The 18,689-nt window shown below is 35.9% G+C and overlaps 1 protein-coding gene across 10 annotated transcripts in view; it reads left to right on the forward strand.

The window, feature by feature from the left end:
- Window positions 1–18,689, forward strand: part of LOC105426441 (Dpr-interacting protein kappa) — a 164,260-nt gene that overhangs the window by 95,853 nt on the left and 49,718 nt on the right. The window lies entirely within an intron of this gene.

Below are 18,689 nucleotides of genomic sequence, written 5' to 3' on the forward strand. Positions count from 1 at the left end.
AATAAAACTTCGGGGGAACGTCCTGATGTACCCTCCGACCGAACTGGGAGGATACGTTCGAACGATTACCTTTCCGGTTACGTACCTATACATGCGCATGAATCTCTTTGGACTGCCGCTTTTAAACGAGATAAAAGAACAGCAGAAAACGATATATATATATATTTGTGCATTAAGCGCGGTGCAGAGGACAAATACTCGAGGGGAAAGTTGCATCGATGAGCATTACTGCGGTTCTCAACAAACCTGAAAAGCATTTCGACGTATTTAATAAAATGCATGTTTTCAATATGTTTCTAACTACATAACGTTCGGAGGATTATACACATTATTAACTTATTAATATTAACTAGACTAGAAAAAATAAATCTCTTTTTAATATGCATTGTCTTCTTAAACTCATGAAGTTTGCACAACTTTGTAATTTAAAATTTATTTTTGCGCTACGGTTATTACATGCTACATTTGCTAATTGGACGTGGAACAAAGCATCATTTATCAGAAATTACCCTTACTTTATGCGCGGAGAAACAGAAGAGTTAAGCTGAATCATGCTCAATTAATCATGCTTATTTGGTGTAATATGGGTCACCGCGTCTTTCAAGCACAGCGCTTTATCCCATTTTCATAAATAAAACATTGTTCAATTAATAATAATTGCATATGTCAAAATTAGAAATTTGTCCAACGCTTTTATTCTCATTGCTCAATGTTCATCAATTTTTGAGTAGCAACCTTTATGTTCTTTTATACATATTTCAATCTTTCTACTGTATCATTATTTGTATGCTGAAAAAAATAGATACATTTACTTCTATTTCCAATTATTTTAGCTGTGCTATTATTGTTATGCCCCCATTTTCAAAATAAAGCTACCTTGTGTAATTGAATACAAATGTATTTTCCACAAATGACAAGAGTCTTTAAAAAGGAATGACCATTTATGAAAGTTTTTTCGAGGTTTTGCTTATTACATCAGCTTATTACGTCATCGTGGACACAACTTGGCTATATACGCTCATTGATCTAGAGGGTAGGTCGTTAACTGAACGTATTACACGTAGAAACCGCTACTTGACAACCGATTAGAGCGCGACAACGACAGCGACTCAAGGAAACGACTTTACAGGCACACTCGACGATAATTGGGGATTGGTGCGCGAAGTCGGCTTGGAGTGGGTCCGTTTGATGTGGTACCTTTGCCACCAATGCATCTGCGATGTGTCTCTACTCAGCAATATCAAAGACGAATTCCGCGGGCAAGTAGTCGTCGTGACATCGCCAAGACGATACCTCTCACCTAACTTTCCCGCGAATCGTAGAATCCAGCGAAGAAGTAGTTACGGACAAAGACCATGTCCCACTTCCGCATCCCAGCCCGTCGCGGTCCTTTCGCTCGCTATTTCGAGAGTTCTCCGTTATCAATACTTAATGCAAAGAGACGCGGCAGCGACTAATGAACTTCTCTTACTCCATCTCTCGCCATCGGAGTCCATTGTCTTTTCGCGAACGCTGCATGCACGAACCAACGCGCCGCATTCACGATAGCGGGTATAGTTACGCGGGGAAAGAGGACAGGCTTAACGGCCAGGAATTTGGATCCTCATAATACCGGGAATCTTTATCGGATTTATGCTAATGCTCCGGTCTGCCTAGTATCTTGCCAATCCTTTCTGTTCTATTATCGCGTGAATAACACGGGTGGACGCGATGCATCCAGAAAATGAATATGATATTATAATCTTCTTGAATAATCTGATTTTTAAATCTTTCATTTCTATTAGTTGAGAGTATTATTATTATTGTTATTATTATTATTATTATTATTATTATTATTATTATTATTATTATTATCTCTTCTATGATAAAACGTGAATATAGAATTCCTTAAATATAAATCTTATACCTTCGGAAGTTATAGGACCTCCGGAAAAATTTTCTTGCATTATTTTATTGACTTAAATTTACGTGACAGAAATTGATTTTTCATTTTAGTACTTTCGAAAAAGAGATGTAACTCTTTATCTGAATTATAAAAATAAGATCAAAATCAAGTTGAAAAAAATTAGTGAAGATAATTGAGAAGACATGTAGAAATATTAAAAAAATTTCCTAATTTTATACCATTTGTAAAAAAGTTTTTACAACTTCAATGATATCACATTGAAAGTGATATTTGCTTTTATATAATTTTAATTTCTGTAAAACGAATTTTATTATTTAAAAATGTGCATTTTGTGTAAAAATTTACATTTTTTTCAATTTATTTTCTAATATTAGGTTATTTTCATTTGCAAATATCTTTTTTTATGCATTTTATTAATCTGTAAGATAAGATAATAAATCGATAAAAAATAATGTTTTGTATTTTTTGTAATCACAATTCAATGTTAAATTATTACGTACATTATTTTTTATTTTTAGTGGCTGTCGCGAAAGTTTTGATTCTGTTTTCTTTAAACTTTACATGACATGACGCCAGAAACGAGAGAACTCCAGCCGCAACTTGTTTCGTAACTATATGAAATTGACCAGTGAAAAGGGTATCAGAATGAAGCGACAAATTGATTGCTCACGGTCATAAAACAAAGTGATCTCTCTACGTCAGAAAGGAGGCTATTATCTCTTCAACATTCACTTAACTGGTTCTCTCTCTGCTTTCTCACCGGAGTATTGCCTATGATATCGTGGCAATTAAAGTCATTGCGCACGATTTATTTGCACTTGTAACATATTGGTTATTGTAACAATTATAATAATCGGGAATAAAAATATGATTTTATTATTTTACTTTGGTAACATGTTTAAAATAAAATGTATTTATTGATATTATCTATATAATAATTTGTTGTAATATTTTAATAACAAATAACATATCTCTGTATACAAGTTTTACTAAAAACTAAAATAAAAGTTATTAACAATTAACATTTATTAATAATAATTTTACAAATAATTTTTAATAAAATTATTTCCAGAATCTTTATCAATTATCTCATCTCTTTTTTGTACATTATATAAACGCATAAATTTTATTTAATAAATTTTATTTAAATATTATTAAAAGGAATTAACTGTTTGTTTAAATAAAAAATTTAGCATTTTGCATAAGAATAAAATTTTGTGAAGAATAAAATTTTGAATTTTTGTTTATATTTTAGATAAGGAAAATGTTCATTAATTTATAAAAGAAAAAGGAAACACATTGATAAAAGATTCTGAGATAATCTTTTTTTATATAATCAGGAAAGAAAGCTATCAGAATTTACAAATCCAGTCGTGGCTGGTAGCTTACTGTCCGTTACCGATCTCGTTGTGTACCACCAAAACATTACGACCACACAGCGTCGCGCTGCTCGCGGCTTGCGGACGTGCCGCTGCGAGGTAGAACGGAGTACCAGATTGCGCTAATTAATGCTAATTGCCCGAACTAATAAATAACCGCATGAATAAACATATTCGCCGTTGCCAGCCATTGGGGGAACGGCAAGGGGAGGGGGAGGACGCAGGACAGATACTGTGATATGAGAGTGAGAATAAGAGGGTGGGCGAGTGAAAGCGAGAGGGTGGTGAGTAAGGGAAGTACGTGTGCGAGTATGTGTGAGGTGTACGGGCGCAAGTACGCGGCTGCATTCGTACTCGTGCGCCACTGTACGCGCTGAAATATTCATCGATTTCGGTAGCGGCAATTACGCCCCGCAAAACGAAGCCGTGCCGCTCGTATGCCCCTCGCCACTGTGGAAATTTATCTGTATGAACAAGTGAGCGTGCGCGCAGGCACTATTACGCGCGAATTCCACCGGGAGATGCGTGCTCGTTGTTCTCGGTCGTCGCGGAAACATACATTTTGTTCCATGTATAAAAAAGAACTGCAAAGAGTGGTCTGTTCGTACAAAGTGTAATGGATCACCCGCATCTCTCTCTTTCTCCTCTCTTACTCTGCAACTAAATCGGGAATTTTCCTTTACAAATTACATTAGGACATTAAGGATCAAATTGAACCCGATGGAAACTTCTTTTCATTTTTCAAATTTATGTTCCTTTCCTAACACAAACATTTAACAAATGTAGATTGAAGAACAGATCGAGATGTAGATCGAAGTTATACGATATTAGTATATATAGTGTAAATTTTTATAATTTTTAGTGTTAGATAGAATATCTTAAATTCTATTTATTGTAAATTTAATGTAAATTTTATTACTTTTTTTTTAAATTTAATCTTTGCTAAAATAAAGGATTGAATAAAAAATTCTAACAGATATTTATCAAAAGATTAGATTACATTTTATTATTTAGTTATTAAAATATGTTTTAATTAAGTAATTAAGTTTTTAGAATTAAATAAAATAATTAAATTGAACATACTATATAAATATATCATGCATAAAAATTCTTTTTTAAAAAGGAGATATTTAAAAAAAAAATAACATATGTATGTACAACGAAAATACTACGCATAAAAGTATCTAGGTGCAGTGAGCGGAATAATTTGGGCCAACATGAACGAGTGCCAGGAAAACGATTTCGGTAATGCCGCAGACCGCGTAATCGATATTTCATTATATCGCGCCCGACTGACCTCTCCCGTCGAACTGGAAGAAAATTTAACTCGTTCCCAGGCTTAAATTACTTCCGGACATGAACCATTCCAAGCAATGTTCGTGGGAACGATTCGTATTATAGACGAAATGCATACGTTGTAGATCGTGGTTAGTTCTTGATATTTCTTTAAGCGGAGAATGACCGACTAAGTTTAATCAGTAACCACAAAATCGATTTTCGTATGCAAGGCAGAAAATACATTTTATCACATTGAGCGAAAAAAAGAACGGAAAATTTGAGTAGTCTTCTCTCCAAAATAGCTTGATTATTATTTTTCTATTATGTTACGTTTATTATTATAAACATTTACATTAATTTTTCAATAATGTTTTTGAAATTTATTTAAATTTTATATTGATTTAAATCTATATTTTATACATAATATGTATTATTATATTTTCTTGCACATTTTGCACTCTCTTAATTTATGACTTTCATAAAGAAATTTTGACACAGAAAACCATTTGTCATATATATTTGTCGTCTGAAATGGTTTTAATGGAAGATAATCTGCATTTTTTATTCATGCTCAAAAAGAACTTCCTATAAGTATTATCTGATATTTACATTTCCAATATCAAGTATATTTAACATATTCTGCATAGTATTATTATAAAATGTTATTGCACGTTAAAAGTTTAATCGGTATTTTATATTTGGAAATCTAACATTTTTTAATCATAATGAACATTCTATAAATAAGATTTTATCCTTTTTCTTTTCTCTCTCTCTCTCTCTCTCTCTCTCTCTCTCTCTCTCTCTCTCTCTCTCTCTTCTCTCTTTAACTTTTTACGTAATATAATTAAATTAATGATAATCAAAAAGTACTTTTTTTTTATATTTTTTTTAATTAAATTCAATTGCAAATTGTCATCAGCGAATCAAGTTACATTGCTTGAAGGATTGAATATTGTTATAGTATTTTATTGTAAATAAAACGAAATGTCAGAAAATTTAAAATAGCTTACGAATATCGTAAAATTATCGGCATTTCTTGGAGATTCTACTTCCGTCTCGTGAAAAGTCGGTGCTTCATGTAAAATGGAGAAAGTATTTAGAATCTTTGCGACGTGACTGACATGTCGCATCGTATAGTATAAAATTGATGGATGCACAATCTGCATGAGTTTGAGAATTTGTATTTTAAAAAACGAGAAAAGAATTTTATTTAACGCTAGCGAAAATCAATAAAGCAAACTAGGAGAAAACTATTATTATTGATCAAGTTAGGAAGAAAAGCGTTATGAATAAAAGCTTGATACCCAAATTTTGATATCACTGATTGAATGATATAAATGGAAAAGAGGTCAGATCAGACGCGATCAAATAATTTCAACTATTAATTTTTTACAATTTTATATATATATATATATATATATATATATATATATATATATTTAATCGTATTATATTGCGATATTACATAAATGATGTTTCATTGTTGTGCAATACATACATTGTACGAATATCTTTAAAATGCATTATGATAATGTATTTAAATGTTGAACGTTTTAAATACGTCAACAAAGATAACACGGTTAGTAATGTTCTCGGAGATCCTCGGCTCTACGGATAATAAATCCTTCAGCACAGTCATATAAAGCTACCCAACATTTTACTTAAAAAATATGAGATTTGTATTTATGAATGTATATGCATGAAATTTGGCATGAAAATTCATGACAAAAGCGCGGAACGTGAGCTGCATACATGTACATGTACATGAAAATACACGTGCACGCAAGTTCCCATTGTAGTGTGCCGACATCACGTACAACGTAATATTCCGCGTATGAAGGTTGATAATAGTGCTTTCCTTGCTGTAATACGTTGTTAGTAACAAGGTGTAGATATTTCTGTGCCATAAAATTTTTACATGATCATATATGCGCAAACGAAACAGTCAGGCTATATAAAAGTAAGTTTTTAATGAGCTAGAGATCTATAATATGTACACGTTGAAATAAACTTTTTGCTATCATTATTCTTAAATTACTATTTAAAATTTAATCATGTTAATTTATAAAACTTTCTTACATTTTTACAAATCTATTGCCATCTAAAAGATCCTTGTATATGTACTGTAGTTAAATCATATTTATAAACTATATACATGCAGTAGATACAAGCATTGATTGTTAAGATGAAATTTATGGAAATGTATTGCCTTATGTATATACGATGTACGTATGTATATACGTTGTAAAGACAGTACACACATTAATAATAATGATTTGCACGAATAACGATTACTGCCGACACAGTAATTACGTCCATTAGCCGTACATCATAGAATGGGCGTAGCTTTACGTGCCATGATGAACGTCAGTACAGCCGATGAATGCAAGTATGGTTTCTCCCTTTGTTCACCGTGTGCCGAGTCACGTCAATTATTGTAATACTTATTGCAGCTAGGCGTAACCGGACTGGCACGTTCACGAACAAAGCGAAATCCTATTATTACTTCGAAGGCTTTTAACACATCCTTTGAAACAACGCTTTTGAAAGAACTTATCCGAGTATAAAGTAACACAACGGGTCATTTCTAAAGGAATATCTGAAATCGCATGGCAAATCGCATAACCCCGAATATGAGGTACAATAAGTAAGAGTGCTAGCAACGAATTTTCCCCGATTCCGCGTGTTTTAATGTAATGACCATATGCGAGCTAGCGCATTCATGATATGGTCCCTTGGTCGACCGAATTGCACCAAGCCGCGAGTCCATGGAGAATAATTTTCTCGTCCGCAATTGTAAGTCCTCGGTCCATATATGAAAAAAAGTTAGAGGCAATTATAATTGGAATATTTCACGAGTGTGGATTTACTGTGTAGTTAAAGGCAAGGGCAGCAAAAGTAGTTGGCAATGACTTGGCGCCATTCAACAATGGCATGGTAATTAGAAGAGTTATAATTATGTGTGTGTGTGTGTGTGTGTGGGAGGGAGGGGGGGGATGTAATAAGAACGTTTGTAACTATTGTGGTAATGTCGCCGGCATTATTGCCCTAATGTTCGGCATTGTAATATTTATCGGATTAATTTCACCGGCAATTTCTTAAAATTATATGCCGTATCAACATCTGGTCGAGAACTTTCATAGGGTTAATATTAAATTTAATAGCGTACAAGTAGTTGGGAATTATGAATTTTTACGAGCAGCTCAGGACTGAAATTACATCTGCCCGAGTTAAATTGTAAAGGGAAGACTTAAAAACTTGTAGATCTGAAAGCTAGCAGAGAAGATATTAATAAAAATCCTGTAGCTATATGATATGACATAACGGTATTCTTTTTAGCTTATTATTACGTATGAAAAGAATAGGAACAGAAATGTAATTAAATATAAAAGATAAATGCTATAAATGTTCAGAGATAAAATGTAAAATTATTTCGTAAAAGTATATTGTAGCTCATCATATTAATCTTTAATCTTAAGTGGAGCGGAATTTAAGTAGTAAAGAATATTATATCTCATTTCTCTAAAAAATAGAATTATAAGATACCGGATATTGATTATTTTATACTGAAACTATCTTATGATAGAAAGACTATGATAGAAAAACTAAAAACGTAAACGTAGAAAATTAAAATAATTATAAATTATTAGAAATGTTCAATTTTCACATACAATAATAAATAATAATTAATTTAAAAAATATCTGTTAAAATTAAAAGTACTTAAAAAATATGATTTTATTTCAATAAATATTGATTTAAAAATTAAAATGTATCTAAAATAGCTAACATTATAGATTTAAATCAATTGAAATAAATAATGTTTAAAAGATGCACATTAAAAAAAATAATCATTTCTATGTCTTTGTCTAAAATTTCATTTTATCATACTACATAAATTAAGCTAGAATGTTGGTAAATTTTTTTTTGTGACAATATATTGCTAACAGCGCTGGTAATGATCATTATTCTCGTTGTGCCGAATCGTCCCAGTTGGAATACATCGCGGCATATCCGTCACAATGCCACTCTCGGCCTACTTTGTCACGTGCGTGAAAAGTACAGCAAATCAGGGGAATAAAGCGCTTGTCATGTATGCTCATACATGTACATACAACGACAGCAAAAAAAACTTTCGCGGTACATAAGCGTTATCCGTGCCCATCCCTTTAGGATTTTCCCTACAAAACCATGTATGCACGCCTTTAAAATGAATTCTACTGTCGCAATTTTCGCTTAGGAATTTTCATTGTCCCGACCACTCGCTATTCGTATTTCTCAACCGCGTACATGAAAATGTTATGTATGCATATGTATACGTATATACATCGTCTATGCAATATTTATATGCATTTTATATATATATATATATATATATATATATATTCGTATATATAATATGTATATATAATATGTATGTATATACAATTCGTGTATATAATAAAGTTTTTTGATAAAAAAAAGTTATCTTCCTATGAATTATACGTGATATCGTAGTATTTCTTCGGCATGATAGTTATCTTTATGACGCTAAGCGTACGGAGTACCGCATTCCTTGCTGGCCGCCTCGTAAAATTCGATATCAGGAAAACCTAAACCAATTAAGATGTCCCTGCGCCAGCAAACCGGTGAGACCCGGAACGGCGCGCAAATCTATCTCCTTAAATCATCTTCGACGTAACTTCGGGGACGCGCACCGACGATACGTCAAGATAAAACGATCGTTCCGAGGAACACGAAATTCAAGACCAGATTCCCCGGGGTGTCGTGAAACTGTTTGTTTTAGCGTTAGTAATTGAAATAGATTGCGATGGATATAAGATGACTGTTTAATGTTTAATATTTAGGTACTAATTAACGCTATCTCTCTCTCTCTCTCTCTCTCTCTCTCTCTCTCTCTTTCTCTCTCTGTCTCTCTATTTGTCTCTCTATTTATTTCTTTCTCTCCCACATATACGTTGCTAATGAGACAATATGTGATTGTATGATATTATGTAGAGTAAGGTCCATTTGATAGAATTAGTAAGTTATCTCTTTGATTGAACCATTTAATACAATACATATATCGCTGTATTACATACTGTATAGCATAATAATACATTTTATCAAATATATTTCATATGCACGATTGGTTTCTATTACATTGAATATATGGTTGCATGAATTGATTAAATTACCTCTAAATACTAAACGGCGGATAATAGTTTTCATAAACATATATATTCAAAAATTTTAACATTCTTTTTTATTAAAAATTGTTTTTTAATATTGTTTTGTTCTAATTGTCTTCTATTGATATATTTTTGTAATACTAATAAATAATATAATGTTTTTGTCTTAATGGAAATAAAGAGAAGGAATTAAGAAATATTAATATGCATGTGTAATAAATATAACAAATCATGCAAATTATTCCAAATCGAATTAAAATTCATATAAATCCTAATAATAATAATCTACGCAATTGAAAAAAGATATTGCATAAATCATATTTTTATTTTGTTTCCATATATTATCATTATTATCATAATTTTATAATTCTATCTTTTATTTGTGAATAATTTAAAGTATATTTGCATAGATTACGCATATGCAGATAAATCTAAACGCGTATTTGAATAATAATAGATGAATGCTTTAGTGAGACATATACACCTTCTATGAATAATCGCCCGCCAGGAGAGCTGGCATTTTCCACTACGATAAACATATCTGTCATCCTCTAACACCCACTGCGGGTGATGCGAAGGCGACGAGATCTGAACTCTGAGGTTCGACTTAGAAGGGTAAACGGAGCGTGACAACGAGTATACACGATGCCCTGCGCCGGTAGCGACGCTCGACTTCGTAATTCTTCGTTTACGACTGCCAACTTTACATCTATACTGCTCCAGCGAAGCGTCGTATGCCGGAAAACAGGGAAAGGGGAGAGATAGAGAGCGGGTATACATAAAAGACGAGAGCGGAAAAGAGAAGGAAGAGGTTGGAAGGTAATGTTCGTCCGGAACGGCGAAGGGGAGATTCGGGGATGGCAAGACCACTGGCATTAATCCAGAATAGGTAAGAGCCGGAATGTAGTTGGTACTACGAGGTGAGAGGGAAGAAGATGCAATGATATTGAGAGGGAAGATGAAGAGAGAGAGAGAAACATAAAGGAGAGAAGAAAAGAGATGAAAGGAATGGGACGAAAAGGGAAAGAAGGATAATGCGTCCACGATAAAACTAAGCCGGCTAACACCACGGATAAAAAGATCCCAACGGACGCTTGGCAGTGTCACCAAATTGCTCGAATATTTTGCGCCCCTGAAGGAAAATAGAGGGGTCTATAAGCGTGTACGTGTGTGTGCGCGCGCGCGCGCGTGTGTGTGTGTGTGTGTGTGTGTGTGTGTGTGTGTGTGTGTGTGTGTGTGTGTGTGTGCAAGGTAGTGGAATCCGCTTGACCGCAGCCGGGATTCCCTGATAAACTTCCGGTTTAAGGAATACGTTTACCGTGTTATTCCTGGCAGAATCGCGGGAACTTCACCGTTAGAACGAAGTCGGGGAGACTGAAACTTTGCCGAATTTGCTTAGTAACACAAGTAGGATTGCTATGCAATTTTGTGCATATCACATTACTCGATTTCACAAGAAAGATAGCTATCTCTGTTTCAAATTTTAAAGATTTTTTTTTATACTAAATACTTGCTAAATTATGGGAAATATAATTAAATTTATTATGTTAAATAGTATTATAAAATTACAGTTTACGATATTACAGTTTCTATTTGGAAATTACGTCTTGATGCAAATTCAATGATTTTAGTAAAGATACATATTTACTTAAAATTGTTTAAAAGTTAAACAATTTTAACTATATATATTTTGAAAGCTTCTTACGACGAGATTATTTAATTCAACAAAATTAAAAAAACTGCCAATTGGCTTAGATTTGTTCTTTAATATTGATAATTCAAAAAATAAGATGAATATTTCTGTGGACGATTCTATACATAATTTTGAACTCAAAGGTAGGTCGAAGTTAAAACTCACAAGTTTTCCGTCCAACTAACGGCGATCCAACTTTTCCCGTAACTCCGTGTTTTCATGCGGAGAATGAAAGCGGGACCGGCAGCATGAGGGTCCCCACTTTTTCCACTTGATTAAAAATTTACACTTCATAAAGCGAACTTTCTATCGCGTTTTAACGATCGATCGTACTTACCGATTCTCGCTGGGACGCTGCGAACGTCGCCAATTATCTCTCCTGGTCTATGACGTAAATCTATCGACGATTTATGCCCGCGATTAGAATGATAACGGATCAGTCGATAGAACGGAAAACGCTTCGAAGTTGTCGATACGACCCGATCGATGAATGTGTGTTCATGAAACGGCGCGTTTCAGTGGTGGAAAGTATCGTCGGAGGTTCCGGTGAATCGTCCGAAATTACTAGTAAGACTCGCTTCGATCGGCCGCCAACGGCGCGGAATATTGCCAATTGGTGGAAATTGCTTGCTACCTATTCCTTGCGATGAGTCGTATTCGCATTTATCTGTATTCCAATCGCGCTATCTCGAGCTAGACCATGAATGCGCGACACGGTTGGCGTAAAAAGCACCTGATTTGTCTGAGATATTCTCGCTCCGACTGATAGTAATTAGTCTGTTCTGAAGCTACAGGGATAGATAGCTTGGCATCACCGGATGTACATTCAGGATGTTATAAAGTCGTTGTCGGCTCACGGGTTAAGAAGTTAATTATACGCTACTGCGTGTAATGTGCCTTGGGCTACGTTAAACTTTGGACGTCATTGATTTGTGACTTTACTAAAGCTCTCTCTCTTCTAAGAAACGCATTTTAAATCTTTATATTTATATTTATATATATATATATATATATATATATATATATATATATATATAAATATTTATACATGTATATATGTAAGCGGTACAGTTTCTTCTTCTTATACATATACTCACGCCTACTTATATATTATGGGCCATCCTTGTTCAAGATTCGTATTGGTAATCAAGGAAATTCCTTGCTCACTAGTAACCCAACGAAACTCGAAAACGGATTTGTCCTTACGATCTGCGGCTGACAGTCTCGATGCAAACTTCGCTACGCCGTGCCGCACACGTAGCGCCAAATACTCACCCCGCAAGTATCTCGGAGTGAGTTTATTCCGTGCCTTAGGGCTACTCTCGTATACAACAGCCGTAGGACAGTCGCGCACGTGAGAAGCGTAGCATGTCTCGAAATCAACTGTTTCTAACACAATGATCTAGTACGAAACGTCAGTGAGACAGCGTGGCACGTATTTTCGCCGCGGGGTCTGTGACAAAATCTTATGCTGATTATATATCGTTACCGCGATTTTCGCGCGTAAACGTTACAGATAAAAATAACTGTATTATAAGGAAAAAAAGAACGAGAAAATAAGAGGAGGGTTATCCTAGGAAAGTCTTACGTCATGTTCAAGAAAAATCCTTTATCCGTCGGAACCAGGCTCGGGTACATATTTGTTCTTCCTGCCTCGTTCTACCGCTCGCTCTCCGAAGTCGCGTTTGGCAACCTCGAGTCTGGCAAACTTCGTTTCGGCCCGTACGACACACTCCCTCATACTTATCGAACTATACCTCTCGTCTCTCGGTCGTGTCGTCTTCTTTTTTCTTCTCGTCTTTGCACACGCGCGCCCACTCGCAATACTCCTCTCGGTCCGCAGTTTATGTTTCCTTTTTTCTTACCACACAAGGAAAATCGCAGCTTCGGCTAAGATGCTAGTGGCGAAGTTCCCTATTACGCGTTCCCGTCGAGAAGGGAATTCCAATGCATAAGTACATTTTCGCGAAACGCGTTCTGCGTGCAGTCTCTAACCAAACCCTTCCGTTTCCTTTCTTTTCTTTATTCCACTCCCTCATTACATTTTCTCTCTCTCTCTCTCTCTCTCTCTCTCTCTCTCTTTCTGTCTGTCTCTCTTTTTGCCTTTCATCGTCGCCACTATGGCCATTCGTATCTTTTTTCAATTTCCGGAATAAGGAGACTCTTGCACCTTCTTTCATTCCCTCGACGGTCACCGCGCGCAGATCTTTTTTCTTTTTTCCGTTTCTTTCTCTCTCTCTATCTTCGTTCTGTCCCATACGAGTTTCAGCGATTTGAGAGAAGTGAAGAGTTTTAATCAACGAAACTAGCAGAGCCGCGTAGATCCCATAAAACCAAGCTGGTGTATTCCGAAGTCTTAGTTAAACTGAGTGGGACTTAAGTTAAAGTACTGCACGTAAAGATCGAGATGTTTTCTTATTGAGTAATTTTTATTTGCTGATAGCAACAAATGACTGTTTTGTTCAGATCTACGGATAATAGTATCTTTAAAATTAATCTTTATAGATCTTGATTCTATACTTATTTACTTTAATTGAGCATAGATTTTTGTTAAAGAAAAATTAAATAATTACGAAATTAATAAAATTAGGCATTGGCATTTAGAAAGAAGAATTTGATTATTTTATTTAAATATATTTATTATAAAATCAGTATATTTGTTACAAATATGTTATTGATAGTTATCTCTGTTTAACGTTGCTTCTTAAGGTGACTAAATTGAAAATCCAATGAAATCGGTCGTGTCTCGAAGACTGTGAAATTGAATGGAAAGTGTACGTGGAGTCGTACGCGTGCGTATCACGGAGGAAGAACGAAACAGCGTCGACTTTGAGTGAAAGAATCTCAAAGTGGAAAGCAACGAGTTTTAATCAACGGTGCGCGCTCGCTGGTTCCGTAAAACGGAGCCCGGTATTGCGAAACAAAGTCCCAAGCGACGGCATCTTCATCCTCTAAACTGCACCTCTTTACTGCTCGAAATTCACTCGTCGGATGCTTCCTCCGTTTGACGGAAGAAATGTGGTAGTTTCGTCGGGCAAGGTATCGCGCGTTTTACAGAAAATCGAGCGAGCGTGCGTACCGAGCCAGCAGGAGAATTGGGTCCGGTGACCCAAGCGGAACAAAGGAAACCGACGAAACGGATTTGTATATATGCTGCTGGATAGAAGAATCAGTTGGTGCATGCAGAGGGGAGAGGAGGGAAGGAGAAAAGCGAGACGCGGGTAGTACCCGAGAGGAGCGAGAAAAGGGGTGGAGCCGGGCGCAGGGGCGAAAGGCCACGACGAGGGGATAGAAAACAAGTGGGTGCGCGATAGTGCAATCTTCCGGTGGTGTCGCGTTTTCCGGTCGGGCGATTCCGCGCTGAGCTCGGCTCTCCGCTTCCACCGATCCTCAATTCCCTCGTCCTCCCTCGATTTCACATCCCCCGTTTCTCTCCCGTCTCCATCTCCCTCGCTTCTGCTCACCCTCTTCGGTCCTGGTACGCGGGATACCTCTTGTCATTCCCATCCTTCGTCTCCCTCTCTATATCCCTTCCGTTCGTCCTGAAAGCTCGGTCCAGCAACTAGGTGCCGGTGCACCTAGGGAAAGCCTCGTCAGCGGGTGCGCTTTCCCTTTAACGGCTTCCCACGCAAACCCATAGAAACCTCGCGTATCTCACCCTTCGGTTGGACATTCGCTGCCTCTTTGTCTTTCTCGCTGTCCGTCGCGAATTACTCTCGCTTTACTCTTCTTCCCTTCCAACATTGAGTCTCTGCGGGCTGCTTGGACTCTAAATCGAGTAGGGGTTATTGTAAGTTCTCCATGATAAAAACGATATACCTCACGGCAATTCGTCGTTGATTCTACCGCCGTACTAGGTTATTCCTTCCTCTCAATGACCGACATATCTAAGGGCAAAACAATGCCATTGTCGTTTACTGTATACAGACGAAATCCTGTATTACGACTTGAATTGTTTCTTTGTACACAAAGCCAAGACGCATGTTGTTAAAAATAACTGGCGTTAAAAATCTGATGATCGGAGACTAATAAATTTCTAATAATAAAACCTTTTATATAAGAATAATTATTAATAATATGTATATATTGTATTAATGATGATAAATAATTTTAAAATAAATTTTATGATATATTTCTATTTAGGATTATTTTTTTACTCTGTTAAATTTTTTATTATTAATTTATACATTATTTTTATATTTTATGATATGCTAATTTCTACTATTTTGAAAAATTACATAAAAAAATGTTCTAAAATATTAAATATACTACATTTCATGTATATTTAAATATGTTATTAAAGTTGAAACTATATTAGCTCAACTGATGTAAACTTTCGTAATTTTACCACAAATTTTATGCGTTACATATTTTTATTTTTAAGTTGAAATCAAACATCAAGGAAAATACAACTTTACAAGGCGTAAATTAACGCGTCGTTATTCTGTGCGGGATACCACTTCTTCCTCAAATTCTCGCGTTCGTACAACCAGATAAATACTTGGCAGCAAGTGTAAAGCTGAGAGAGAGGAACATTCGTATCATTTCTTTGCACTTTCACCCATGCGGGTATAACTTGGCGTACGCTGCGGCGAAATTCGTTAGATTTTGCGATGTGAACGATTCTCGCGAGGTCGTATTTGAAACTCAAAATTCTGATGCATAATGCCGTGAAATTTTTTTCTTTTACTTTCCATTTTTTTATCTTGTTAGCTTTTATACGTAATATTTTAAAATGTAAAATTTTTTCTATAATTTATTTAAACAACTTAAATTTATATAATACGCTGATAATTGAATCTGATTAATCGCATATTATTCTTCTTAATATATAATTTCTTTATACTACTTATTAACGTGATAGGAACTTATTTATTTTATTAAAAATATAAATTAATAATTCTAAATGTTAAATGAATAACTTAATATATAAATAATAATATAAATAATTTAATATAATAATAAATTTACTAATAAAATATCTTTTCTTTTTGTTCTATTTATGAGGCAATAATCATGCATTATGTATAATAATATGTAGAATACGATAGAATCATTTTGCATGAGACATCTTACATGAGATCATTTATGCATATTTTAGAGCATCAAGATTCCCTAGCATTAATATCCAGCTTCTCGCTTCTCTCTTCTGTTTCATCCTCGATCTCATATGCAACTTGGAGCACCGCGTATTCACGTCGTAAATGCATATTATCAACATAATAATTTGCGGTACATTTCTCGTCTTCGTGAAAGTTATATCATCCATCTAGCGACGCACGGTCGGGGAAACACGCGAAATCCTGATTATCAATTCTATGAAATTATGGCAAATTGAAATCAAGCTTCAGAGTAACCGATTCAGCCGCGCAATCGTGCGCTTTCGATGAGCGTGTTGCTCACGCACGCGCGCTCCTTTGCACGTACGCGTGTATGTCATACGCCAGGATCAATATCCGGGTGATATCACGCTCGTCATATCGAAACGAAATTGTGAACGAGGACGGATTGGCGAATTCGGATTTTACGTTACAATGGATTGATAATGAAACCATCGAACATTTGCCGATCGAGGCGTACGTGCAATTTCGACCGTGACCGGTACAATATCCAAAATTTTTAAGCAAAAAATTTGAATTGAAGCGTTTCAACATTAATTACGACTGGCAAAAACACGATTGAATTTCACAATGCAATATTCTTTTCAAGCGATTGCTATATGGGATAGAGCTATAATTGGACGGTAATTCAATTGATACATTATTGAAGTAATACATAATGGGTTACGAAATAATAGCCGTTTAATTAATTAGAGGGTTATGAAAAGCAATTTGATAAAGATGTACTTTCAAATGCATATTTTAGTACAGTTTGAATATAATTTTTTGAATTAATGTTTAAGTTGTTGTTATAAATCTTAATCAGTCTCTGCTTAATGTCAATATAACCTGTGCAAAATCAGGAATCGTGAGGAAGATAAGTGAAATCGCTAGTTTCGATAAGATTAATGTAATAATTGGAAACTTCCAATAGATAGATAATCAATAACAAATTTACGTTGAACAAAAGGGAATTAATTAAGCAGGGAGGAAATCAATTCCCAATGTGATTTACGCGTCAATACACGATGCCGGCATTCAGTGCTCATTTCTATTCCGCGCGATTATCCTATAAAATATGCCCTGTCATTTCACCCTCATCTTATCCCACTTACTTCCCTCTAAACTGACAACGGACTACCACTAATCTCGACACACTTCGCAGAATTGCTCTCTCTCTCTCTCTCTCTCTCTTTCTCTCGCGCGCGCGCACCCCTTCGCGCGAGACCGCGAGCAATGATTTTGATTGAGCGTCTTATCCTCCTCCCAGACCTCGTCTCTTTTCCACATGGCACTGCTGCGAGAGTATTAAATCATTGCGTCTAGAAAGAACAAGTCCGACGAGGCTTGACGAATTTCACCTGTCTTCCTTGAGAAGTTTTCTCCCTCGGTGCGAGAATAATGACGGCGCTCGCTAGTAAAACGAAATAAGTTTCTGCCGACGAAAGGATGGTCATGTCGCGATGAAAGTGAGCTAACTTTCATTGGGGATAGGAGCATCATTCACCTAGACGCGGAACAAAGTACGTTCCATTTGCACGCATAAAATCTGCGTGTGTAATGTAATGTATTGTATCGTGCACTCGTCGTCGACGTCAAAGCGGTCAATCGAATCCCGATGCTCCGGCTCATTTCGTCTCATGCCGGAATGCGTATATCCAGCTCGCATTCCAGCAGCCTGTTCTGCAATTACTAAATTTCCTTTGATGCTATCGTTTTCTTATCGTTTACGAAACCGTTTCGATGAAAGCTACAAAAGGGTCCTTTGTGAAACCGCGACTGACCCGCGGCGATGGTCTGTGTTCATGCGGCCGCGGCTGTATTCGGCATAACAAAGTAGGAGGCTACATATCGTTCATGCAATCCGCGTCTTCTCTCTTCTTTCTGCCCGTTTCTCGTTTCATTGAACGCGACACAACGCAACGATACCGCTCCACCTCGTTTGTCCGCGGGGTTAGAGAGAGAAATAGAAACAGTGGGGAAAGTAAGAAAGGCAGCTGGCGGAAATATTTCGACGAATCCCCGGGCGCATACGAGACGTTCTTTTCGCGAGAATTCTAGTCCACGCGTCGTGTACTTTGTGGAAACTTGAGAGAGGAGATGGAGAAAACGCTTATACGTGGCACAACTCCAGCTCGACCGAGCGGACATGCTATAATACGTGA

Source organism: Pogonomyrmex barbatus, unplaced genomic scaffold, assembly GCF_055798465.1.
Source record: "Pogonomyrmex barbatus isolate J1 unplaced genomic scaffold, ASM5579846v1 scaffold12, whole genome shotgun sequence".
Classification (NCBI taxonomy): domain Eukaryota; kingdom Metazoa; phylum Arthropoda; class Insecta; order Hymenoptera; family Formicidae; genus Pogonomyrmex; species Pogonomyrmex barbatus.